This window comes from Sminthopsis crassicaudata, chromosome 1 (assembly GCF_048593235.1).
Source record: "Sminthopsis crassicaudata isolate SCR6 chromosome 1, ASM4859323v1, whole genome shotgun sequence".
In the NCBI taxonomy this organism is placed as follows: Eukaryota; Metazoa; Chordata; class Mammalia; order Dasyuromorphia; family Dasyuridae; genus Sminthopsis; species Sminthopsis crassicaudata.
Genome location: NC_133617.1, coordinates 247,982,051 through 248,001,751, shown reverse-complemented (window position 1 = coordinate 248,001,751; position 19,701 = coordinate 247,982,051). Strand labels below are relative to the sequence as shown.

At 36.1% G+C, this 19,701-nt stretch overlaps 1 protein-coding gene across 2 annotated transcripts in view; it reads left to right on the top strand.

Annotated features, from left to right (window-relative positions):
• The first annotated feature begins 1,266 nt into the window (after positions 1 to 1,266).
• KLHL14 (kelch like family member 14) overlaps positions 1,267 to 19,701 on the top strand; it is a 177,677-nt gene continuing 159,242 nt past the window's right edge. For both annotated transcript variants that reach the window (XM_074277491.1, XM_074277476.1), the window contains exons 1-2: positions 1,267 to 1,365; positions 2,012 to 2,139. The gene's annotated coding sequence lies outside the window, so the exon portion shown is untranslated. The remainder of the gene's footprint in view (positions 1,366 to 2,011; positions 2,140 to 19,701) is intronic.

Here is a 19,701-nt window from a genome sequence, read left to right as displayed (position 1 = left end):
AATTGTTGGCTCTTTCCAAGGGAGGTGGGGGTGGGTCAGGGAGCAGCAAAGTTGTAGCAATCTAAAGATCAAAGGGCTATTTGCATCAATTGGCAATCAACAGCTCTTTGATCTCTAAATCCCTCCTGGACCCCAGCAGACCCACAGGTAATTGGCAATTCTAACCCTCTCTATCTACCTGTTTTCTCTGATCACTACAAATATAAAAGGCAGAGGAACTTCTGTTTGTTTTTGATAACTGAGGGCTATCAAAAACTGATTCCACAGAAAGGCAAGTGAAAATAAATGGGGAAAGAGCAATGGGAACACACAACCTCTAGTCAGTGTGCTCAGCCCTGTTTGAAGAAAACAGATACTGAAAGAATTTGGTAAAACTAAATTAGGTTTCTGAATGAATTCAGAAGGAAGCATAACTTTCAACTTTCATTATGTTTTTGAGAATGAGAGGAGGAAGTAACTTTGATACTTTGAAAATTATGAAGGTGGTACTCAGGATGCCAAAATGGACTATCCAATTTTCTTTCTATAGAATCCAACATCCATAAACAAAGAACTAGGGAACCACATTTGTGACTTAAGAGTCCCCTTCATGTGAATGAGGTAAGCAGCTCAGAGGAGGGGATTTCAAAGAAGACTTTGTATTGTTCACAGGGTCTGTCAAGCATAAAGAGGGTGGAATTCCATCTGTTCAGTGCAATTCGGTTCAGTGAACTGGTTCACTTTTAATGGTTCACTGAGTTGTGACACCTAGTTGAAATTACAACAATTTTTTTTAAAAACTTATATATGACCATTTAAGAAATTGTAAGACAAGATTACTCGCTCCTCAAAAAAAATCTCTTTAAGGCACTATTGCCTTATGTCTCTAAACTCCATATTTAGGGGGTTTTCCCCCCTTGATCACTAGACATTTAGTCCCAAGAATACCATCAAGAATGAGGGATTTATTCAGTGTCCTATTTTGCATACAGCCTTCATTTGTGCGTGGTTGCAAACAAACAGAGAGGTAGAAAGCATGCAATCAGAGTTTACAGTCACCTTTGGCTTTGCTAGCCTTGGTTTAGGGAATGTTATAAATGCCTAACAGCCTTTGAGGTATAGGTAACTTAACAGATACCCTACCTTCAGGACCAGGTAGAATTGCACTCTATTTGGTTGAATGGTTCTTTGAACAATACCAAGTTATTAAGTTTTTCAGTCATCCAGGGTGGTAGGGGGAGGAGGGAGGGAGCTCTCTCTATCTGATATCTGCTCAGTGGCGTCTTACAGAAAGTCAGTGTGCTTGCATGGACCTTTGCAGGAGGCCAAGTTCTGAACAGCATAGATTATGATCTCAACCAGATCTTCATTCTCATTTGCCTAGAGGTGAGGGAGTGGGGGTGGGGAAGGGACACGGAAGGGGTGGGGAGTGCTGAGACGCCAGGACCCTGTACAGTGATGGATGCTGGGGCAAACTGTAACATTAAACATAAGGAAGAGGATTTGAGAATGAAGGTTCTTGCCACAGTTTGAGCTTCTCCTATCAAAAAAACTTATGCGGGTTTCTCTCTCTTCAGGTGATGATGGCAACACATTAGAAAACCAAGTCTTTTTTGGGGGGAGGGGGATACTTAAGGAAGTTTTCCATTATATGCATTCTAAGAGTACTAAAAGAAAGGGAAAATAATCTTTAAAGTAGTCATTGAAGCTAGAGAAAAGGGCATAGAGGCTTAACCTCTAGAGACACCCCACAGAGTTGGTTAAATCATCTGCATAAGGTCACAACAACCTCAGATGCTTCCAGCCACTTTGAACTGTGATTCTGGGACTGACTCCTGACTTCATCTGCTCACTAGAAGAGTGAGTATAAGGGACCTGCCATCCCTGTCTCAACAATAAATGGACACCTTGGGAAAGGTCATTTGAATGGTGCCCGCTTCATTTGCAAGAAAAGGAAAAAAAAAAAAAAAAAAGATTGGAGTTCATTTATGTGTTGTTGTCTCTGACATTTTCCCCTCCATTGATACCCTAGGATTACAATATTTATCCTGAAGAGCTGTTCAGTTTTCCTGATGTTCTGATCCTGATGCTGCTTTTTGGCTTGCTCTCTTAACTTCCCTTAGACACCAGTCAAGGTACCTCACTGCCATCTCAAAGCAGGTAGGGATAGATGCATTCACTGAAAACATGGAGGTAAAAGATGCAATGAATAAATGTTTTTTTTTTTTTATTCTATAATTTTTTTTTGTTTCCTTAACTGTTCTTTTTCCTACTGATAGGTTTTATCTCTTCATCCTGAAACTAACTCACTCATATTTTTCTCCTTTTCTTTATATCACGTTCTATTTCCTTTAGATGTTTCAGCTGTCATCCTGCTTGAATCTTTGGCTTCCCTCAAAAGTGGTCTGGGTGACTAATTTTGAATGGGGGGTGACACAGGTCAACTTTGTGATCTGTTAATATTTAGATCATTTGATTTTTGTTCTGACTCTTTTTATCTGATTTTCTGCTTTTCTAACCTTCTTCCTTTGCCAAAGCTTCTCAGTTAGGGCAACGAGCTCTGTTGATCAAGTGAGTTTTTATTAGATGAAATCCAGGTGACCTGAGAACAGTTTGTAGCCAAACTCCACCCCCTTGCACGTCCTGTTTCTATCTTTTCACTGGTTTGTGTGTGTGTGTGTGTGTGTGTGTGTGTTTTGTTTTGTTTTGTTTTTAAGAAAGTATACGAAAATGCTTTGCTTGGTAATATGTTTGATCCCAGTTCTAAGAAAAAACAAATCACTTATTTTCTCTGTAATAAGGCCTTAATTATTAAATTAAAAATAAATAAATCAACAAACAAATCTAAACTATGTTTATCTTAGAAAGAAACTTTCCAGGATTAGAAAAACCAGATTTAGAGCAAGGAGAAAACCATTAACAAAATAAGAGCAATCAGGCAGCTAAAGATTATCTGAAAATCATAATCCCATCATTTAGGTGTTTGTAGGAGAAAGTTTTGTTTGAAATTGTTTCAGGAGCTTGGGTGGCATTTAGAAAATCACAGCTTGATTAAAGAGAGCTGGCATACTCTGCAAAAAAAAAAAAAAAAAAAGTCAGGCCTCACTAATTTCTTGGAATTTTTGGAAGATACAACTGACCGTGAAGACCAAGAAGATATAATGAACAAACTATGCTTTGAGTTAGGTTTTTGGTTGTTTGTTTTTGTTTTCAAAAAAACCTTACTAAATATTATTAAAAGTTGTTTTTTTTTTTTTTTTTTTAAGTAGGTTAAAGTATAAATAGGGCCAGCCTAGAGGATAAAAAATAAGCACCATTTTTAGTTGAGTCCTAAAAATATGACAATGAGTCTTTTCAGAAAGTCCATAAAAGTCAAATTTAGAGTGATAGAATCTCTTCTTCACCCACAGTGATGATTGTCTTCACTTTTGTACTTTTATACTAGTGCTAAATTCAATATTATACCATATTATAAGCATTTGATAAATCCATCCCTCCTTCCCTCTCCCCTACCTCCCCTGTCCTTTCCTGTCCTCCCCTCCTCTCCCCTTAACTACTGTCTTCTTCCCTCCTCTCTCCTTTCTTCCCTTCCTCTCTTATCCCTCACATTTTCTTCCTCTTTATCACATTAATGAATAAAACCTAATTCAGTATCTGGCAGGTTAGCTAGACACTTTACTACTTAATAAGACTGCACAAAAGATAGGGTTTATGTTTAGTGGGGGAAGACTTAAATTCAGAATAAACATCAGAGCCTATCTGACACAGAAAGAAAAAGGAGAGGTGTACTCTCACTATTGTCCCAGCTCACATAGTGAGCATGATTATTTAATATCCAAAGTCTCTGATTCTAAATGAATTTCTGAAATAACTCTTGTTGATACTGGCCATGATTTCTGAAACACTTAGAGTTTGTTCCCATGCTAAAAAATGCCTTGAGGGCATAACTAATGCTGCATAAACTCCCTGTGTTTTCATGCACCCAACTGGGACCCTAGGCTGCAGGACAAGGTATACCTAAACTTAGATTCCCAAAAAAAGGCTAGGTATGGCTCATATCAGAGCTCCCTTGATAGTGATTATGAACTGCTGTGGGTTTGGGACATCTGATTATTGAGTATTATTAATTATTATTATTGAGCATAATCAATTATTATTTGTTATTCGTTAGTCTAAGCAATACATAGACCCTCTTCCTAAAAGAATCTAAAAGTCAAGTATTCCTTTTTCTTTTTAAAAATAAAATGAATTAAAATTAATTTTATTTGGGGGAATATTTTAGGAGCTTCCTTAAGATAATTAATGTTACTCTGGGGTTTCATAAAACCAAAATAGGAACTTATTTGCCCTGTGTTTTTCAGATTAAAAAAAAAAAACAGCTTCTATACAGTTACTGTAGTTTTAAGCCTTGTCTATTTACTCATATTTACTCATCTTCCTGTCTTCACAGCACAATACCCTCAGCACTCTAGAGATAATTGGGTGGAAGGGAAATCTCTCTGCTCCTTTGGCCCTGCTGGGTACACATTTAGACACATAAGTTTGTGATAGGACCAATGTCTACCAAGTTTCCTCACCCTTTCTCTAAATTGGTTTAGGAAAAGGCAACAAAGCCAGGATTTAATTGGCCAGAGAGTGGGGTAAGGCTCAAGTTGTGCCTCCCTTAATCCAACTTCCTGATAGCCTCTGTGGGTTTCTGGTTACCTAAAAGGTCTAATAGGTCTCATTTACTGAAGTGAGAAAGATACATATTCCTAAATTCAAATCCACCCTCAGACACTTACTAACCCAGTGACCCTGAGCAAATTATTTAACATTATTTGCTTCAATTTCCTTATCTGTAAAATGAGTTGGAGAAGGAAATGGCAAACCACTTCACTATCTCTGCCAAGAAAACCTCAAAATAGGGTCAAGAACAAAGTATTTGGGGATAGGGAGCAGTGTATAGGTACTGACATGACTCCTGCTTTTTATATATCCTTTCTTATTAGGGCTAAGTAAACTTCTGTTAACTTCAATTACTTAGGAGGGCTTTATTCCTTCTCAACATTAAAACTGAATACCCCTAACAGGTCTAGAGATAGCAATCACCCTGGAAATCATATACTTCAACCTCTCAATTTAATAGATAAGGAAATGGGGGCTCAAGGAATTTCACTGACACCCAAGGTAAATGTGAGAGGTAGTATTTGAATCAGTATCCTTTGGCCATTAGTCAGAATTCCTTTCCCCACTGTAGAACCAGGTTCCTCAGAATTATTAAGGATACAGCATCAAAGATAGCCTCTTGCTAAGGGCCCCTAAGTATAAGCCTCATGAACTAGTACAGCCCCAGAGGTAAATAAGACAATCATTTTGCCTACCTCTTTGGTTTCTCCAGTGGTCACTAGAGTATTTGTAGAGTATATTACTTTTAGTAGTCTGACTCTTTGTCTTGAAGACTATCAGATATCTTCACAGCCTCACTCTGGGTTAGACAGTCTGTTCAACTCAAGTATTTCAATACTAAGCATAATCCTTTATATATGCTTTCTTCTATCTATTCTCATTAAATAAGTATTATTTCAACTCTTCAGCAGTCATAGGGACCATATGATTCATATTTAATTTTTAAAATTATTTTTTGAGACTGGAAGGGGAAGAATTTTGCATTTCTTCCTCCATAAACATCTCATATAGCAGAACCATATTGTTGTGTGTAAATCTTTGAACTTCAGACTCATTTCCATATGCCTCTTCACCTGATATCTCACTGGCACTTCAAACAATATATTCAGAATCAAGTTTTTTCTTCCAGAGCTGTTCTGACTTCTGAGTTCACTGAGTTCAAGACAGTGTCACCATTATTCACTCAGTCTCCCATAGTCTCCCATACTCAGAACTTTGATATTATCTCTAATTCTTTCAGGCCCCTCATCTCTCCTGTTCCATTCATATCTGTTGATCTTATCTTTGTGACATAATTTTTTTTATTAATTTTATTTATTTCTCCTTTTTTATTCATCTCTCCCTTTCTTTCTATACCCTCTGCTACCATCCTAGTAAATATCCTGAATGCCAACTGCCTAGATTATTGCAACAATCTAACAGGCCTTCCTACCTTTTCTTTTTCCTTATTTTGTACAACTACCAGATTTATCTTCTTTTATGCACAAATCAGATCCTATCACTTCTCTATCTTCTGTGATTCCCTGTTGAATACTAAACATTGTTCAATCTCCATTGCTTGGCATTCTAAGCCATTCACCATTTTGCCGCAAGCCTTATCTTTTGCTGCTCTGCATAATTGGATACAGTATAGTCACTGTGGCTGCTCTTTTTGACTAGAAAACTGGGGTTTGAATCCTAGCTTTACCCTACACTGTTTGTGTGATCGTAGGTGGAGTAATTTTACTTCTCTGAGTCTTGATTATTGCATATATAAAATGGGATAATAGTACCTGCCTTCAAGGAATGCTATGATGCTCAAATGAGTTGATATCTATAAAGGATTTTATAGGCATTAAAGGGCTAAGCATAGGAGAGAAACGGAAAATGACAAATGGTGGAGGAGATGTGGGGAAAATTAGACATTAATGCATTGTTAACAGAGTTTTGAACTGATTCAACCATTCTGTAGTGCAATTTGGAACTATGCCCAAAGAGTTATTTAAAAAAAAAAAAAAAAAGTTATAAAACCACTACGTAAAAGGGAATGATCCTTCTCTATTCCAGCCAAATTGGACAATTCAAGAAAAATGAGGTAAAAAAAAACTTATGCTTCAATCTGTATTCATAAACCATGAGGTTTTTTTCATCATAAGTCCATCAGAGCTGCGTGGATCATTGTATTGCTGAGAATAGCTAAGTCATTCACAGCTAATCATCTTACCATTTTGTTGTTATTTTGTACACAGTACAAGTGTTCCCAGTTTTTTTCCTGAAAACATCTTGCTCATCATTCCTTAAAGCACAATTATTTCCAATCTTATACCACAACTTTTTAAGCATTCCCAATTAAAGAGCATTTCCTCAATTTCCAATTCTCTGGAATATTTTTGTATATAGAAGTACTTTTCCTTTCTGCTTTTCATCTCTTTGGGATATAGACATAGTAGTGGTATTGCTATATTTAAGGATTTTACACCCTTTTTAGCATAATTTATAGCCTTTTTAGCATAATTTCAAATTGCACAACAAAATGGTTGAATCAGTTCACAATCCACCAATAGTACATTAATGTCTCATTTTTTCCATATCCCTTCCACCATTTATCATTTTCCTTTTCTATCCTATTAGCGAGCCTAATAGGCATGAGGTAGTACCTTAAAATTTGCATTTCTCCAATCAATAGTGAGTTAAAACACTTTTTTCATTTGTCTACAGATAGCCTATATTATTACATCAAAAACTGTTCAAATCTTCTGATCATTTATCAATTGGGGAATGGCTCTTATTTTTATAAATTTGATTCAGTTTACAATATGTTTGATAAATGAAGCTTCATCAGAGAAACTTCAAAATATATTTCATAGTTACTATTAACTATTTCTCTCCATTCTATTTTCCCCTCTGTTTATTCTGTTCTCTCTCTCCTTTCACCCTATCCCTCCTTGAAGTGTTTTGCTTTTGACTACCCTTTCCCCCAAACTCTCCTTCCTTCTATCAGCTTCCCCTTCTCTTATCCCCTTCCCCTCCTGAAGGATAAGTTGAATTCTGTACTCAAATGAACTATTCTGAACTAATTCTGATGAGAGTAATTTCACTTACTCCCCCTTATCTCTGGCCTCTTTCTCTGGCCTCTTTCTCTTCTAGGTTAAAAACTTTTCCTTATCTCTTTTATGTAAAATAATTCATCCCATTTTACCTCTCCCTTTCCCTTTCTTTAAGTATATTCCTTTCTCATACTTTAATTTAATTTTTTTTTGTTCAACTCATACCTATGCCCTCTGTCTATATGTACTCCTCCCATCTGCCCTAAAAAAGTTCTTGTCAATTGCAAATATTATCTTTCCATGTAGGAATGTAAAGCATTTTAGCCTTATTAAGTAAGTTATAATTTCCCTTTTCTGTTTATCTTTTTATGCTTTTCTTGAGTCTTATATTTGAAAGCCAAATTTTCTATTCTGTTCTAGACTTTTCAACAAGAATGCTTTAAAGTCCTCTATTTCATTAAATTTCCATTGTTCCCCTGAAGAATTTGCTGAGTAGCTGATTATTGGTTGTAATCCTAGCTCCTTTGCTCTACAGAGTATCACATTCCAAGCCCCCCCAATACTTTAAAGTAAAAGCTACTAAATCTTGTATCCTAATTGTGGCTCCACAATGTTTGAATTGCTTCTTTCTAGCTGCTTGAAATATTTTCTCCTTTAGCTCTGGAATTTGGCTATACTATTCCTGCTAGTTTTAATTTGGGGATTTCTTTCAGGAGGTAATCATTTCTATTTCTATTTTACCCTCTGCTTCTGGAATATCAGGGCAGTCTTCCTTGATGATTTCTTGACAGAAAAGGTCTAGGCTCTTTTTTGGGGATTATGGCTTTCAGCTAGTTAAATAATGCTAAAATTATCTCTTCTAGATCTATTTTCCAGATCAGTTTGTTTTTTTTTTTTTTTTTTTAGTGAGATATTCCACATTGTTTTCTATTTTTTCATTCTTTTAATTTTTTATTGTTTCTTGATTTCTCATAAAATCATCAGTTTCAATTTGCTCAGTTCTATTTTTTAAGGGATTATTTTCTTCATGGAGCTTCTGTTCACTTGTTCATTTACCAATTCTGCTTTTTAAGGCATTTTTCTTTTAATTGGCTTTTTTGTACTTATTTTACCATTTGTTTTAATCTGTTTTTTAATGTTATTTTCTTCAGGATTTTTGTCTACCAAGGTGTTGACTCATTTTTTCATGATTTTCTTGCATTACTTTCAATTCTCTTTCCAATTTTTTTCTCTACTCTCATTTAATTTTCAAAATCTTTTTTGAACCCTTAAACTAATTCATGTTTTTCTTGGAGGCTTTGGATGTAAGAGCTTTTGCTTTGTTATTTTCTTCTGTATGTGTTTTGATCTTTCTTGTCACCATAATGACTTTTTTATAGTCAGAATGTTTTTTTTTCTATTTTTGCTTATTTCCCTAGCCTGTTACTTGATGTTTTAACTTTTTGTTAAAGTAGCACTCTACTTCCAGGAGGAGAATGCACTATTCAAAGCTTCATGGTTTTTGTGTGGCTATTTTCAAAGATACTTCTAGAGACTGTCAATTTTCAATTTTTCCAGGGCGGTTTGATCCAGGTGTGTTTACTTCTCTCCTGGACTATGCTTTAATCTGTGGGTGACCACAAACCATAGTTTTCTGTCCTGGAATTATGACAAGGGTCCCTGATCCTCTATAGTTATAAGCTTTGGTGTGCTAGTGCTCCTCCCCCTACCAAGATTGCAACTTGGATCTGAGTAAGGGCAAAGCAATAGAGTCCTACCCCCAATGCTAGCAGAGGGACTCCTGTAATCTGTTTCTGACCAGTTGTTCTACTTCCTTACTATGTGTGGGCTGAGACCTCTGAAAGAAGCTGCTGTCATTATTGATTCAGAAGTTCCTAAGGTCTGCTGTTGGTTTTTTTTTTGGGATGGGACTCTGCTCTACCTTTCCCCAGGTGATGACTGACTTTTCTGCTAACCTTAAAGTTATCTTTGGTGTTTCTGGGCTTAGAGGTCTGGAAGCCACCACTGATTCTACTGAGTCAGTCACTTGGAAGCCCATTCTTGGCTTGCTCCGGACTGGTCTAAGCTGGTGCAGCCTATCCTCTCTTACCTTAGTGCAATAAACCTTTTCTGCTAACCTTGAGTTGTCTTGAGCTGAAAAATTGTTTCACTCCATCCATCTTTTTGCGGGTTCTGCTGTTCCAGAATTTTTTAGAGTCATAATTTAATAGTATTTGGAGGGATTTGAGGGAGAGCTCAGGCCAGTCCCAGCCTTTACTTCACTATTATTGCTTTTCTTTACATACATAATTCTTTCTTGCCTTTGCTTAAAATGTCTTTCACCTGCCTGCTGAACTCCTAACACTTATAGCCCCATTTAAATGCCACCTATTCCAGCAAACATTCACTGGCACAGGCAATATGAATGACCTTTTCCTTTCAGACTTAACATAGGACTTTGTACCTTTCTTATGCTCTCCCTATTTATCACTTTGTGAATATTTTGTATTACTGTTGGATTGTGAGGTTGGGTTTCATTTTATCATTTCAGCTATTTAGTAGCAGTCACTAAACATTTGTTAAATTGTATTACCTTCTTCAATGCTAACAGATTGTACATGTTATTTAAGTTGAGGCAACTTAGTAAATATTTATTAAGTACCTATTATGTACTAGGTATAATACTAAGAGCTGGCAGTACAAATATGAAAAAGAAAAATCCTTTCCCTCAAAAAGCTTCCAATCTAATGCGGGAACAAAACCCCAAAAAGAAGATAGAAGGGGGAAGGAGACATGAGAGAATCCCTAGTGCAGGTAGCATTCAGTTAGAGGGAAGAAAAACCTATTGAGGTGCTGGGTATCTAAAGCTGAAATAAATGGCATGATGATGAGATTTAAAATGATCAGTTTATCCTGGGCTGAGCATCATGTTTCCTGAAGTCCAAAGCATGAAGAACTATTGATGGAAAACATAGTTTCAAAGGAATTAGAGTGCTGGATTTTGAGGTGGGAAGACCTAGTTCAAATCTCAACTCAGTTGTTTAACCTCTGTGAAATGCAGTTTATTGTTGTTCAGTCATTTTTCAGTCCTATTTGACTCTTCATGACTGCATTTGGGATTTTCTTGATAAAAATAATAAAGCAAATTACCATTTAATTTTTCACTTGAGGAAACTGAGGCAAACAGGGTTAAGTGACTTGCCTAGAAATCACATAACTAAGAAATGTCTGAGGCTGGATACAAATTCAGGAAGGTGAGTTCTGACTTCAATCCCAGCACTCTATCCACTGTGCCATTTAGCTGCTCCAAATTCAGTTTACTTATCTGTAAAGTGAACATTTGAAGAACCCTACTTCACAAGGTTATTATGAAAATTCAGTAATATGTAAAGTACTATATGTGAGCCTTAACAAACTATATAAATGCTAGCTTATTATCTATATTGAATTGGGGGGGGGAGTATCCTTATATTCAATGTTTATTATCAGCTAATCTTTCAATAAGCATTTATTAAGCACCAACTATATCCCAGACATTGTATTTTTATTGTTGTTCAGTTGCTTTAGTCATGTCTGACTCCTTGTGACCCTGTTTGGGGGTTTGGCAAAGATATTGGAATAGTTTCCTTCTCCAACTCATTTTCCAGATAAGGAAACTGAGTCAAACAGGGTTAAGTGACTTGTACATGATCACACAGCTGGTGTCTGAGGCTGGATTTGGACTCAAGAAGCTGAGTCTTCCTATCTCCAGGACTAGCATTTTATTTATTGTGCCACCAACTGACAAAAGGCATTGTTATTTGTCCTTCATTCTCCAAGAGGACTATAACATCAGGGAACTGATGCCATGACATGTAAATGAATTGGATTTAAATGAGGGAGGACTGTGCAAAGTCACCAGCTTCACTTTTTCCTCTGACTCTATTTGGGTATAGTGATAAGATATTGATCAGGACAATTGGATGTAGTTGGAGACGCTGGTCTTTTTAAGCTAAGGTCTTTCTCAGGTCTCAGTTTGTTTGAGGTAATGCCCAATCAGTGATTAAGGGTAGATAAGAAATAAGGCAGAGAATGACCTCTTTTACCTAATCTTCCTTTTTCTTCCCTTCCCTTCCCTTTCTTTTCATTTCTTTCATCTTTCCTTTCCTTTTCCTCTGTCTACATAGGGTATTATATCCTTACCTGTGGGTACTCTGCCCTAAGGAATGCTAATTTTGATCACAGAAATCTCACAAAAAAATGACATGGAGTTTATAGATGAAGACTATGTCTTAAACACAAATCACACTGACAAATGGAATAGAAATACAAAGAATGAAACATATAAAATATGGCAGGTAGACTGGAGCAAAAGCTCATGGAGGTTGGGAATGGGTTTTGCCTACATTTTGCATTTCTCATCATCTGGCACATACTGAGCAAAGTGGGAGCTTACCACTTTGTTGAATTATTGTGGATTGTTTACAATGATACAGTGCGACATTTATGATACAGTTGAACCTGTAGTAGTACCCTTGCTTTATAATCTTTAGTTTTATAATATTCTTGTTCTGGGCTTCTTTAAGAATGGTCTGACCCCCTTGGTTTGTTCTTCTGGGCTTCATGGACAATTACTCCTCTGTATTATTGATGAGCATTTGAGACAAATATAAGTGGTCTTCTGCTACAGGTTAGTATAGGTCCTTAGCAGTTTCTCCCCAGCTTTCCACGAGTCTACAATGTAGCATTAATGCTTTACAGTGACTTAGTCCCTCCTCCATGTATTTCTATGTTTCTCTGTTGGTACAGGAGGGACACAAGAAGGCTGGTACTCTCCAAGGGCAATTTTGAAAATCACTGCCCCCATATCTTTTGATAAAGTTAAAACGACTTGTAATCTGCTTAAAAAGGTAATCCCCAAACTACAGTTTGTTCTTTACAGTATTTCTAGAATGTGTTTTTGAACTGATTTTTACTGAAAAATCCTTATCAAAAAGCCAATCTTCAAGGTATTGGTGAAGTTAGTGTTATTTTTTTTAATCTTGCATTAAAGGATTATAGTTTCTCTCTTATAGAAATTGTTCTCTAACCTCTTCCCTTTGACATGTTCCTAAAGAGGAGATTTTTCTTGGATATTCATTACCTCTGGTTTCTTAACCACATTATTGTATTTGCAGAGACATAACTAGATATTTCTTCCTCCAAAGAAAATCCAGCTGTTTGGGAAGAATTGGGTGATGCTCCGTTTCAGCGAAGTAAAGACATGTGGGAAAATGGGGTAGCTCCCAGAAAGTCCTATATGAGACATTCAAAAGGAGAGTTAATAGCCTCAAATCTATGACCAAGAAAATGGAAGCTGAATGTTATGATACAATATAGGAAAGGGAACATGGAACCTGGAAATCATTCATTTCTGTGACAAGCTTCCTGGGAGTGGATTTCTGGCAAGAGAATGTAACATTTGTACTGCAAAATTCAGGGACATAGGATTGTGAGACATAGGAAATGCCAATCTATCCATAGGAACCTGGACAAAGCCCTATTAGCTCTGACCTAGTTACATCTGTGCAACTGATATTTTCTCCTTGCTGAAAGCAAACTCTCACTGTCCTTCCTCATTATTACTCTCATCTTGGTTCTTCTTTTATATCTCTAACTGTTCTTTCTGCGTATCTTTTACTCATTTATTGTCTTCCTCTTATCTTTATACAACAGCACTTTTCATGCTCACTTTTCAACTTCAGGTTTCTTCCACAAAAGTTGAAATTGGTCTAATCCACTTTCCTTATAAAATAATTGTGTGTGTGTGTGTGTGTGTGTGTGTGTGTGTGTGTGTGTGTGTATACATATTGGTGTATACATATGTGGGTGGGTGTGTATAAATATATATATATATATATGTATATGTATGTGTGTGTGTGTGTGTATGATCACACAATTGCTTCAGCAATTGTGGTTAAGTGACTTGCCCAGGGTCACATAGCCAGGAAGTATTAAGTGTCTGAGATCATATTTGAACTCAGGTCCTCCTGACTTTGGGGCTGGTACTCTATCCATTGCACCAACTACCTGCCCCAATAATGATATTTTTGATGTGATGAATTCTCATCAGAGAGTAAATTACATTGATGGAAAAAACACACACACAAAATATGAAATTCATTCAAAAATAGTTATAGACATGAACTCATGCTAACTTACATAGCGTCACAGATTTAAAACTAGATGATCTTATACATTGTCTAATCATAAATCCAGAGTGGTAAGAGACTCTAAAAGCTATTTAATCCGACTTCTTCATTTTAAACATAGTATACAACTATTTCCTCTCTTCCTTCTCACCTCAGGTTAATTTCCAAATTCCCACTTGAATTGCTAGGCAATTTTAGCAATTACTTACTATACATCTCCTCAGGATTCTATCATTGAGTAACCCTGAAGGTCAGTGGGATGTTCCAGTACTATCATTCATGACCTCCTTCTGGTGTGTTTTCCTTTATTATAAATAAGATTTAACTTTCAAAATGGGTATTTATAAAGCAGATCCAGCTGATATAGTAGATATAAAAATAATTTCCCTAAAATCCCCTGGTATACTCTCCTACAAATACATAACAGATCTGTAGGCAGAGTGGGTACAAACTTAAAGTACAATGATAATGAGGCATATATGAAGATAACTTGTATTGCCAAAGGATAAGCTTATAAGTCTTGGTTATTCAAAGTCTCTTTTCTTGAGTCCATAGCACTATTCTTTTCTGATGCAAAGGACACATGGTCTTTGAAGCTGCTTCCTTCCATAGGTGATCAACTTTCTCTGCCCTTGACTGGGTGCATTGTTTGTTATTGGTACAGTCTTTGATGACATGGTTAATGATACCACTCTATCTTTGTTTCCTTCTGGTACAGTCACAAGAATCTGCCTTCTCAGTGATATTATCAAGCCTGGAAACTTCCAGAACTGACCATTTTGCTTCTGAACTCATGCATCTGAATTGGTTTACTTTTGTGTAACTGTAGCCATAGCTAATTCTTTTTAACTAACTACAGAATATTTCCTTTGTTTTTAATCCATTTGATCATCTATTTTTATTCATTAACCAAAGCACTTAATCCTCCCCATTTTATTAACCATTTATAATCACCTAATTTACATTTTTGATTGATTCAATTGAGAAATCTGGACCTTTCATGTTTTCTCTTAATTCAACTTTCTGTGGAAACTATTACCCCAAAACACAGATAAAGAAATTGGGACTAAGAAATATTCAATGACTTGCCCAAAGTTGTGTACATACATATAACACACACCTACACCCACCCACACCCACACATACCCACACACACACACACACACACACACACACACACACACACACACACACACACGGGATGTGTATGTCAGAGGCTGATTTTAACCCAAATCCTGAGACTCCAGAGACAATGTTCTTTTCAATGTTTTTTCTTGGGAGGAAATTGAGGCTGAAAAAGAGGAAAGTAATAACTAAAGCCATAGTAGAAGAGATGACATTCAAATTCAGATCCTGTGACCTCAAATTTAGTACTTTGGCCAGTACATCGTGTTGCTGAAGAAGTAGCAAATGAACTCTAGGATGAAAGGGGCTTACAATTGTACTGAATTAGCCACCCATACCATCCCCCAAGAGAGCAGCAGAATTTTTGATAATAATTGCAGTGGCAGTGTTTGGCAGCTTGCATCTGGGTAACTATGACAGAATGTGTCAAAAGTAATGTTTAAAATATGTGATGACAAAGCCCCAGCAGATGCTATATCTCATTGGCATAGTCCTGAACCTTCAGTAGTCAGGTGGAAATCTTCCATGCCCAGGCTACAGAAATATTGGGATGTCTCAGTTCCCTTTTCATTGGGTACTGACATTTAACCTATGATAAACTTATCACAGTGGCCTCAATGGAAAAGCTGGATGTTACCCATACTGCAAATTGAATACAGATGGGGTAGAAATAAGATTCCACTAAAGTTTCTTTTTAATGATAAGAAAAGCAGGCCAGAGCAATCAGAGGGTAACATTATTTGTATACAAGAATAGAGTCAAAGGTAGAGAGGAACAATTTAGTAGACTACTAGGTCCAAGGGAAGAGAAACATAGAGGCAAATACTTCAAAATATCCATCTAGTCCAATAGAAGCCAAAATGAGAGAAGTCACCAAGTCAAGCTTGAGACTACTTCTCAATAGTATATACCACTGAGGAAAAAGCAATCCATAGGAACAAAGGCTAGAGGATTTGGAGATAAGTATCTGAGACAGAATTTGAACTCAAATTTTTTTTATTTTAATTTTAGTACTCTACTCCCTATGCTACTTAGCCATCTCCATCAATAAAAGAAAATTGAAGGATAAAGGAAGAGTATTATAAAAACAAAATTAGAATTGAGTTATAGTGTGTAACTATTTATGAGTGGAATCTGTGTTATTTGACGTCCCTTACAGTTTTATAAATGTATGATTCTTCAATTTAGGTAATCTGTATGAGTAAGTAAAATATCCCTCTATCATTTAACTACATTCATAATTTCATTCAAATTCAATAAATATTTATTAATCTTAAGGAGTTTACATTCTACATTTTGCTGGATACAGTGCTAGACTCAAAAGTATGCAGGAAATGATAAAAATCAGTAAAGAATCAAATGTGTCATCATATTTGAAAGTGCTTTAAGTATATAAGTATCCCTCATTAATAATTATTTAGTAATTATTAATAATATGATAACATAGCAATATTTCCAAAGAACCATAATTAAATCCCAGTGGGTCTTCCTCCCAATGATAATTTGGAAGAATTCTCCATATATACCATAGCTAATCTTCAGACAATAGACATAGCCTACTGCCAGACCCACTCTTGGAGTGTTTCCAATTTGAGAGTACCTGTCAGAACTTTCAGTCCATTAGCAAAAGCCTTTGAATTCCCAGGAAGGGTTAATATGAGGTACTAGAGTACATCTTTGACAGGATTATGAAAATCCTTTTGCAAAAGCAGAACAGTACTTCCTCTGTAACTTAAAGTCTGAAGCAATGAGAGGGTCACGTGGTCAATATGTATCAGAGGCACAACTTGAACCCAGATCTTCTTGATTTTGAAGTCTGATACACAGACTCTGGTGGAGGTAAGAATAACAGAGGGAGGAGAATATTATAAATCATCATTTGAATCTCCCATGCTGAAATGTAAGAAGCATAGCTGGACAAGGTCTAATTAAGTAGCCAAGAGTTAACAGATCAGGTTTTCTGAGATTTATGTCATATAGAAACTGGGAAATACAGACTCAGAAGATGCAAGGTGAGCTCTTTAAAAGAGAATACCAAATTAAGAATGTCAATGTCAGAATCAGAAGCTACAGAATAACCATTTCAACCCTAGCAGTGGAACTATGAGGTTTATTTGTGTAAATGATATGGCAGTCATTTCATTAATTAATGTACCAAGGAAGGTAATCAAGTTAAAGGTTGTTACTGCATTTATAGAGGACCTGAAGGGAAAAGAGGGGAAGGAAAAAACATTGATAAGTCACTCTAAAAAGATAGACAGTTACACTGGGTGTACACAGAGAAGAAGGGAGGAGAGAGAGAAGAAGAATGACACACAGCAAGAAAATTAGATGAAAGAAAGAAAGAAAGAAAGAAAGAAAGAAAGAAAGAAAGAAAGAAAGAAAGAAAGAAAGAAAGAAAGAAAGAAAGAAAGAAAGAAAGAAAGAAAGAAAGAAAGAAAGAAAGAAAGAAAGAAAGAAAGAAAAAGAAAGAAAGAGAGAGAGAGAGAAAAGAAAGAGAGAAAAGAAAGAAAGAGAGAAAGAAAGAAGGGAGGGGGAGGAAAGGAGGAAGAAGGAAGGAAGGAAGGAGAAAGATAGAACCTTAAGACACTCATTCTACTTAAATGTTAACTTAAGCTTTGGGACCCTTTGTCTATTAAATGCACTCTAAGTATCGGAATGACTCAGTAGTATTGTGTCTGACCCAGGGAAGAATAAAACTATTAATGTGAGGTAGGAAATAAAAATACAATTTACAAACTTTTTTTTCCATCTAACAAGCAAAGTCCTTCTAAATTTTCTTCAAAATTCTTTAGGACACTGGGACTTGTGAAATTCCACACATATGCACAAATATTTTTATGTGGATCATCAACTATGTGGGGGCTACCCCTGACATATTAATTAATCAACAAGCATATGGCTCTAGTTGTATTTATTTTCTTTTTATTTATTCTGCATATGCTTATATAGGGTGAGTGAAAACTCTTAATGTACTTTGAAGCCATTAAAGCTCATTGTGTAGCTTGTTAGAATGTAAGAAAGATTCTTGAGGTCAGGAGCAGTTATTCATTCATTGCATTTGCATCCCTTGACTAGCACATAGTAAGTACTTAATAAATGCTTGCTATTTCATTGATTGATTTAGCACTTACATATATCAGACACTTTTTATACTCTGGGAGATTCAAAAAGCAAAATGGCCTAAAAGAGTTTACATTCTATTGGATGTCATAAAACCAATAGAGAGTGACATAGTTTTTGAAAGTTTCTATAGTCAGACTTCCAAGTCCCCTACCATGGAGAGTGGTTACAGATATGGTCTTTGCTCTGTGGTCATCAGCCACAAATCCTTCTCCAGGTCTATCTGGGATACAAATTGGGGAAAGGAGGAATACTGAAAAATCTATCATTTTCAGTCACGTCTAACTTTTCATGACCCTATTTGAGTTGTTTTTTTTTTCTTAAGCAGTTATTGGAGTGGTTTGCCATTTCCTTTTCCAGCTCATTTTACAGATGAGGAAATAGGATTTAGTGACTTGCCCAAGGATATAAAACTAGTAACTGTCTTAGGCTGGATTTGAACTTATGAATATGAATCTTTATGATTCCAAACCCAAGTACTCAATCTAGGCAACTAAGTGGCTCAGTGGATCGAGTACTTGGGTTTAGAATTAGAAAGACTCATATTCATAAGTTCACATCTAGTATCCAAGATCAATTCAACAAATATTTATTATTTTTCTACTATGCATATAGCATTTTATTAGGCATCAGGGAGAAACAAAGTTAGAGAGGATGTGGACTTTGTAATCATAGAATTTACTTAGTAGGCAGCTAAAATACAAAAAGAAGAAGGAATTAGCAGGTAGCAAAGTGCAAAGAAAAGACTAGTTCTCTTCAGAGGGAGGATTTGAATTCATGTCCTCTGATTTCAGAACCATAGTATGCACAAAAGCATATGATAATTATAACAGAGAAATGTGAAGCAAAATGGTGTCAGTATGATAAGAATAGTATTATTTTTATATGGAAGGGGAGCAGAGAGATAGGGGGAATCAAGAAAGGCTTCAGATATGGCATCCTAAAATACCTTTGGTGTAGGATGGAAGTAGAAATGGGGTATGTTTGTACATAATATAACTTTAGTGCCATTTGTCTACTCATAACCAAACTGGCCCTCTTCCTGTTCTTCATATGCCATCTTCCTAATTCTGGGTCTTTATGCTGGCTATCTCCCATGTCTGAAATATACAACCTCCTCATCTCTATCTCACAGAATTTTTCTATGCCTTCAAAACGAAGCTCAGATACCATTTTTCCCATGAAGCCTTTCCTACTGCCCTCAATTGTTAGTATCTTCCCTCTTATACTACCTCATATTTAACTACTTTGAATGTATTTGTGTTTATTATCTTTATATTATTCTGCATATAATTATACATACCCTGGTTGTCTCCCCAATTACAATGTATGTAAGCAGGAAATAAATGTTTATTAAGTACTTACTGTATGACAGGCACTGGGGATGCTAATAGCAGCAAGAAGAAAGACAACCCCTGCCCTCAAGGGGTTTATAATGGAGAAAAATAAATGATTAAAGGGAACTAAAAAGCAAGGGGAAAAGGGTAGCCTAGACATATTCTTCCAAAGTTCCTTCACTTTCCAGAGTAAAAATATGTCACCATCAGAATGCTAATATTCTCCAAATGTGGTTCTTAGAAATGCCTTAATGAAGAGGAGCCAAGAATTATTAATTATTTAGTTGGTGGTTA